We start from the raw sequence: 7,686 nt of genomic DNA, 5'->3' as shown, positions 1-7,686 counted from the left end.
TTTAGATGCAGTTTTCTGGTAAGACAGTGGTGAGATCAGTACTGACTGTACCATATGTGGAATAGGCATAACAGCTATGCTGGATATGTATTATAAAGCATAAAAAACATATGTACTCCATTTCTCTGTCCATTGTGTGGGTGAGTCTACCCAATACAGGGGTAGCAAGAGGACATGCCTTCTAAAAGGACAGCACGAGCACAGGTGCTGTCAAGATACTTGGCTTAGAATTAACTTTCCCCTCAAATTCTTTCCTGCTAATACAGAGAAGTACAGTTTGTGTGCTGAAGTAACTGCATTTATGAGAAATACTTGAGCTGAACGAAAAAAAACCAAAAGTTCTGGAAGCCTTTCATTAGGTTCTAGCTTTTTGATTGCCTATTTTTAGGACGAGATGTCACCTGATATAGCTCCTTTAAAAGTGCACTTTGGATTAAGGGAGGAAAAAAGCAGCATAAGCTGTGAAGTCTTAATTGTTAGAAGTACAACAATAGCTTAGAAACAGACTGTAAAGCCTGGTTTGACAGCTGGAGGAAGGGATACTTTATTAATAGTTGTAAGGAATGGGTGGATAGGACTTAAAAAAGGCAACAGGGGATATAAAAAGAAGCCTTGTAATATGAAACCATTGCCAAAACCCCTCACTGAACAATTTATGAAAGAGCCTGCATCTCATAAGCACCAAGTTAATACACGGTGAACAGGATTAAAAGCTTCTGACTGGTGTGCCTCACTGAAAGTGAAGGTGCACCAGTGCTGCAACCCAGCTCTGCTGTGGCACATCCTTTAATGGGCTGGAGATGGGCACATGGGGCTCACTGGCCAACAGCCTCTGCTTTTGTGACTCAAAGTTTCTGTCTGGCAAGCCACAGATGACTGGCCAAAATACTTCAGTATTTTACAATCTGGTAAGTCCCCTAAATATCCTTGCGACTGATAGCCAAATTGCTCTGCTAATATGACCTGAGACATATAACTCCAAACGCTCATTTCCTGTGGGAGGTGGCAAGGAAGATCCCCCCTCTACAGAGATTTCATGTAGCTAAAATCTCTCCAAATTAAATCCTCAATTAAAGGACAACTGCATGTTTTCTGTGGCCAGGAGCTGACTGCATAGGAGATAATAATGAGAATGCAAAATCCCTCTTGTTCCTCTAGCCTCAGCTATAGGGCTTTTCTGATTCCAAACTGCCTGGATATCCAGAGAAATGTCCCATATTAGACTATGATCGTCTGTTTATGACATATCCAGAACACTTCAACTTTCTAGCTATTTAAAAAAAGAAGTCCTTAGTTAAAAAACCCCAGATTTGGGGAAAGCCTTGGAAGCAGAAGGGCTGTAGTCGTGGGGAAGTTTTGATCTCATTGGAAATCATACATCCATAAAATCGCTTTAGTGCAGACTTCCCGTGTCATGCCGTGCTGACTCTGTGTGAGATCTGACATTGTTCTTCACTCTTTATTAACGAGAGATCAGGAGGGCAGGGAGAGGGGAAACATAAACAAAAATGTCAACCTGATTTTTGGCATTGTACAAATTTAACCCAAGTTGCCTGTGCCAATCCTAATCCCTCCTTTCAGGTTTGTCCTTTCCATGTGGGTCAGTGGCAACTCAGTTCCTGATACATCAAATCCAGAAACTTGCTGAGACTGTCAGTATCTCTGGCAGCATCACATGATGCAGATGACACTTATTTTGTCTGTGGTACATGGCAAATTTGTTCTCACGATCAGAATTTTCTGTGGATGTGTATCAGTGTGGTTTCCCTTCTCTGCTGCTCCTCTCAGTTGCAAGTGTGTTGCACCGATAGGAAGCATTATTTCTCTTCACTTTAGCTTTAACCATGTTGTTAGGTTTCTTTGCTTTTCCTAGAAGATTGTTTTTCTCTTTCACCAGTGATCTTAGCCAGTTCACAGTGTTGATGGGAATTTCTGCTCCTGCTAGTCTGCAGCACATGTCCTTTCTATAGTGTTTCTTTTCTTTCTGTGTGTTGTACAAAGCAGGTTTCACCTTTGACAGCTAATTTTTGTTTGCAAGGGGAACTGACTAGCTAGGTATTTTCTTGAAGTTTTTCCTGCACAACCTTTTTTCTTCACCTTCTTGCCTTCTTTGTGTGGCACCAATACTGGGAACAGCAGAGCTGCCAGATGAACGGACAGATGAGCTTTTGTATTGTGTTTCAGCTTTACTCTGGGTGGTATTTAGAAGACCAGCCCTGCATTCATGAGGCATTTCTGAGGTTACAGGTGAAGTAAAAATGCAAAGGTAGATATTGCTTGTGGCACTGATGGGGAGAACTGGTGTTGCTAGGATGGGAAAGGAATTGCATTTCCATGAGATGTTTGGGACTTTTTCTGCTAGATTCTTTCCTTTTATGTACAAACAAAATGTTTAAGGGCCTACCCATTCAAATGCTGTGTAGGAACTTATCCAGGCTACTTGCAAAAAGACGGTGATTGCACCTGCACTAATTGATAATTTCCAGGGTAGAATCCATTGTGGAAGAGTTTGTAGAATGTGATCAGGAGGAAAGGCAGAGACAAATTCTCTTTGGTGTAACCATGGGTTATAGACCCACAGTTTTCTTATCAAAGCCATGTTGGTGTGTGACAGAAGGAGGGAGAACACCCCTCCTCATCCTGTGTCAAGGGGCATATGCTTATTATTGTTGGCACAGCCTGAACTCTGGTTGGATTGGCTCCCCCTTTTTGTTCAGGTATGCTTTTGGTGATTGTACATCCTACCCATGAATGCTAAATCATGGTTTGATTCCATGTGTCAGCTGCTCCATACTGAAATATGTTCATCAGAATTTCCAGTTTGGTCCCAGGGAGGCCTTCCTTACAGTTTTCTAAATGATGAAAAATTGGTGTTAGAAGTGTTTCAAACCATACTTCTAATCCACAGAAAATATCTGTTACCTTAAAGGAAATAGTTCAACCTTATTTGTTCTTTTTACTCAGTTTAGGTTTGAAGGGTGTTGAGCGTTCTAGCTATAAGAGAACACATTATTGCTTTTGTACATTATTGCTGTTATAATCCAGGAGAAACACATCAGGACCCACTCATTATTTAGCAGTCTAGAAATATTTAAAATATAAGGCATCACTTGAGGCTGAAACTGCAGTCCATCTGTCGGGAGACGTCTTGCTGCTGTAGGAGAGGTAAGGTGATGCTGTGATTTGGGAAACAGCAGAACCATTACTTCCAGTGTCTGAGGCACAGTCCCAGTATACAAGGGCCCGCACCCTAATTTTTTTTGAGGTAGGCAACTCTTAAAGTTATCTCCCCGTCTTTCCTTTGTTGGCCTTTTTACTATTTTTAGACATCAGTTACCTTTGTAAGTCTTCTTTATGGTTATATTTGCTAAAAAATGCAACTGGTTTGGATTCCCCACCTAAATAACTTGACTGAGAACCTACAATACTTGCTGTTCTCCCTCTTCTTCAAAGCTAACTACAGTTAATGAAAACTTCCAAGTGGATTGTTTTTGAGATTTTTTTTCTCTTCTCTCTCTCATCATTGCAACCTGTGCAACTTCCTTATACTTCCTTGTCTTTCTTTAAACATTATGCAGAATAAAATATAATTTTTCTCCTTACTTAGACTTTGAACCCTTTGAAATGAAATCAAGTGAGTTTGCCTGTACTTGGTTGGAATCTTAACAGCTTCTACTGTTTTGCTGTGTAGGGAGTGCCATAGCTGATTAAAATAGATTTGATCTTTTGTCTCTAGATCAGCAGATGATTTTTAATCTACAGCAGTGTCCCAAAGTTGTAAGGTAGCACTGCCCACTTCCATAGGAAAAAAAAAGTAATCGCACCTGATTTAGGCTGATTTAGTTTTGTAAATCCTAGTGAATAATGCAGAACATATCTGAGGTGAATCTGTGAGTAGCAGCTAGGCTATTGACTTTCCTCAATTCTGCATAAGCAGGGAAGATAGAAAAATCCAAAGTACTGACAATTTCATCCCTGTCTCTAAACCCAGGACTGAATATCATAAGTGCATATCTATCTATATCTATATATATCTATATCATATATCATATATCATATATCATATATCATATATCATATATCATATATCATATATCATATATCATATATCATATATCTATATCTATATCTATATCTATATCATCTATATCTACATCATCTATATCTATATCTATCTATATATCTAATGTATAGATGCAATTCTGTACATGTGCTCCATTGGTTCTTGCCTCATAGGTTATTAATATGAATTTGAACTCTAATACTTATATATACATGTGATAAGCATAAGATAAAAATTAGACAATGCCTTGCAGAATTTGTGGTCTGAATGACAAGATTTACCCCATATGAATGCCTACAGTATGGTAACCAGCTCATTCCTCATCAGATAGTTTAAGTTCATTCATGTCCTAATAAGTGGTAACTACTCTAGGAAGCCCTCTAAGCTTTCTATAACCAGATGTGCCACTAGTAATCTTTCCAAAATGTGATGTCAATGGAGCTGTAGCTGGTTAAAGGGCTATGCAGGGCAAAAAGTGGTATTAGTGGCTAATAAAGGCTAATTCTTCTGCAAGCAAAATTAGCTCGCTTCACTAGCTTGTTATGACTTGAAGTGTCTGGTCATTGAACTGTGCATCTGGCTCATTTGTTGCTCTCAAAGAGATCCCACCCTGACTGACAGCTGTACTGGACTGGAAAAAAGTAGCCCAAATGAGTGAGAACAAAAAGACTTCAGTTTGTGGGACTTTGGGACAGTAGCAATCCATGCAAAGAACCTCCATAAGAAAAAGAGATGAACCCAACAAGGAATGTGAGTGATATGGGTCCTGGCTCTGGGCACTAAATTTCCTTAACTGAGCAGTTACTACTGCAGAACTTTGTGCTCACAGATGCTGTAATTGATTCATGTTATACGCAACTACATAAAAGACACAAATGTCCAGTAACTGGTTGCAGCAACCCTAAATAATCACTAGAAACTTAACTTCCAGTGAGTTCCAGATATTGTGATGTGATAAAGTGATTAAAACAGCACCAGAATAGCCTAAGCTCTGTGGATGTGTATTTATTTTTACTCACTGGTGTTTTGGGTTAAATGCCACATCAGAGTGTTTTTATTACAAAGTTCCTGTTCCTGCTCAATGCAGCTGTACCTATTCTAAACTCCTTCATCAAAGGCAAGCAGTTCCTTTTTTTTCTTAATCTCACATGAGTGTACCAAGAGCAGTTTGTCCCTGGCTTCCTTAAGTTTGGCCTGCAGAAAAGCTTTCTTAAAATCTTCCCTTCGTCCATTCTTTCCTTTGCACATGCTTAGAAATGTGTGTGCAGGTGTATAAACATGGACACATACATATGCCTATGCATATTTTAATCAGTTTCTGCTTCAGCCTACAGCCTTGTGCATGATCAGACTGGGAAAGGACTCCTGTAAAAGATTGCTACCAAAGAGCAGCAAAATGCTTGCTTCCTCGTGCGCTTCTAAAGGATTTTAACACCTTTATTTATGAGATGTTTCAAATTTCTGAACTCTGTGATAACATTTTGCAGGCAAATGTGCACTGAGGTCAAGACTGATTATTTTTTCATTGTGGTATTGTTTTTGCAGGTGATTTGACACTCAGTGTTAAGACAGGTCATCCAGAGTGACAGGTTGGTGATGTTGCCTTTTGTGCAATTAAGCCCTTGAATGTTGACCCTGGATTGAGAGTTTATAGAAACCACATGGAAATATTGGTTTATGTTAAGTAAATTTTGGGTCCCAAACTTTTATTCATTATGAAACAGTATTTGAGTTAAAAGGAGACCTTGGACTAATGAATGAGTTTGGCTTCTGTAGTATGCCTTATGACATGGCTTTCTTTGCACCAGAGACTTCTGTGAAATGCTGGCTCCCTGTTTTGGTGACACTGGAAAGGGAAACCTCTCAAGAGAAGACCCATAAGTCCAACTTATCATGGCAAAAATGACAAAGAAGAACTTCTGTAGAAATTGAGGCTTCAGATTGGACTTTTCAATCTGTATTATTTTTGTTCCTTGTGAAATTTTTCTATTGAATAGCCATAGCTGGGTATAGCTTGGATGCCCAGTCTTGTCAGAGGATGAGCGATGGTCAGAGACAGTAATATAAATGATCTTTGCTTACTGAAGATCTCAGGAAATCATGCAAGGGGAAAATCCCAAAATCCCAGTATTTTCTTTTCACACCAAAAGGAATTTTTCTCACACAGTAAAAAAAAAAAAAAAAAAAAAAAAAAAAAAAAAAAAAAAAAAAGTAAAGGCTATTTTATCCAGACATAAAGACATACTCAAGAATCTTGTAGAGCATAGTCTAATTTATGTTGTTTAATGATGACTTTTCACTGGAAATATAATTAGAAATTACAGAAAAGAGATCTTGTAACAACAGGGACGATAGACAGGAGAACTGGAGCTAACACTGGACTCAGAACAAGACTACCCAGTCAGGGATGCATTTGAGGAGGTAAGTTTCTCACCATGGTACATGAGAGATTGGTGCTGAAGTGTCCCCCTCTGCTTAGATGCCATCACAATTAGAATATGGCAGGAATGTGTTAATGCTGCAGACCATGCTCAGGCTTCAGGAGACAGTCACTCCTCTAAATCTTAGGTATAGAAGTATTAGTACCATGTATTACCAGCAAAGATCTGTAGAAAATTTCTAAAGATACCTTGGCTGAAAAGTGAGAATAGTCTGTTTCATGCTGAATCAGACAGTTTCTCTGTAAGGAAACAAACAAGTGCTGTAATAATGTAGGATGTGGCATCTTCCTGTCATTAGCAGTGTTCTTTCTGTCAGTTTGGATCCCCTAGTAGAATAAATCTCAAGTTCATTAAGGGGAGTGGTAGGTTGGGATGCTTTTCATCCTTTACACATTGTGGTCACTGTGGCCAGCGTTGTTACCTGTCCTTCTCCTTTGCCTGCTGAGGAAATTCAGCTCTACATGAATATTCTTGATTGTGTTCTGCTGGTATCACTCTATCTCCATGGTTTCAGTTCTTCTTGGTAGCCCTGTTATCAAAAGTAAAAATGCTGCTCAAACTTTGTTTTTGCTTCTTCAATCTCCCTCATTTCTTCTACTGTAATGCCACATCTATACTTTTTGTTTATCCTTTTCTGTCTTTCAGTCTGCGAAGCTGCTTTTGTGCAAAACCACCATGCTACAGCAACAGCCAGCAGTGATGCAGTTGCCCCAGTGCTAAGTTGATAACACAGAGAGAGCTGAAGCATTTCTACTTTTGTGCTTTGAACTCATTCTCAGAGCTGGTTTCATGATTTGTCTCATTACCATTGATTTGCTTTGTACTCTTAAGTGCAACTGCTCATTTGGTAAGAGAGCAGCTACATTTCCATTTTTCCCTAGCTTAAGCATAGCAGCAGTAATGGCCAACTCTCCCTGTTTTTTCCTTGGCAAACTTCCCAGAAAGATGTGTACTTAATTGTAATTTGCTCTCTGTGGTCAGCAGCAATATCTCATCTTTTAGTATCTCAACAGCACCACTGTATTTAACTCTCCGTGTGTCTGATCTCATACAGAGTAACCCTGTATTTCAATTAGGTTGACTATATGCAGCAGAGATGTCCACATTTATTGTTTATACAATTAATTTCTCTGTCATTTGCTGCTTCATCTGCTTTTTATGACTTAAAAACAAACAAACAAA

The sequence above is a fragment of the Vidua macroura genome, chromosome 3 (assembly GCF_024509145.1).
Source record: "Vidua macroura isolate BioBank_ID:100142 chromosome 3, ASM2450914v1, whole genome shotgun sequence".
Classification (NCBI taxonomy): Eukaryota; Metazoa; Chordata; class Aves; order Passeriformes; family Viduidae; genus Vidua; species Vidua macroura.
The sequence above is the reverse complement of the archived record's forward strand: the minus strand, read 5'-3'. Positions refer to the sequence as shown.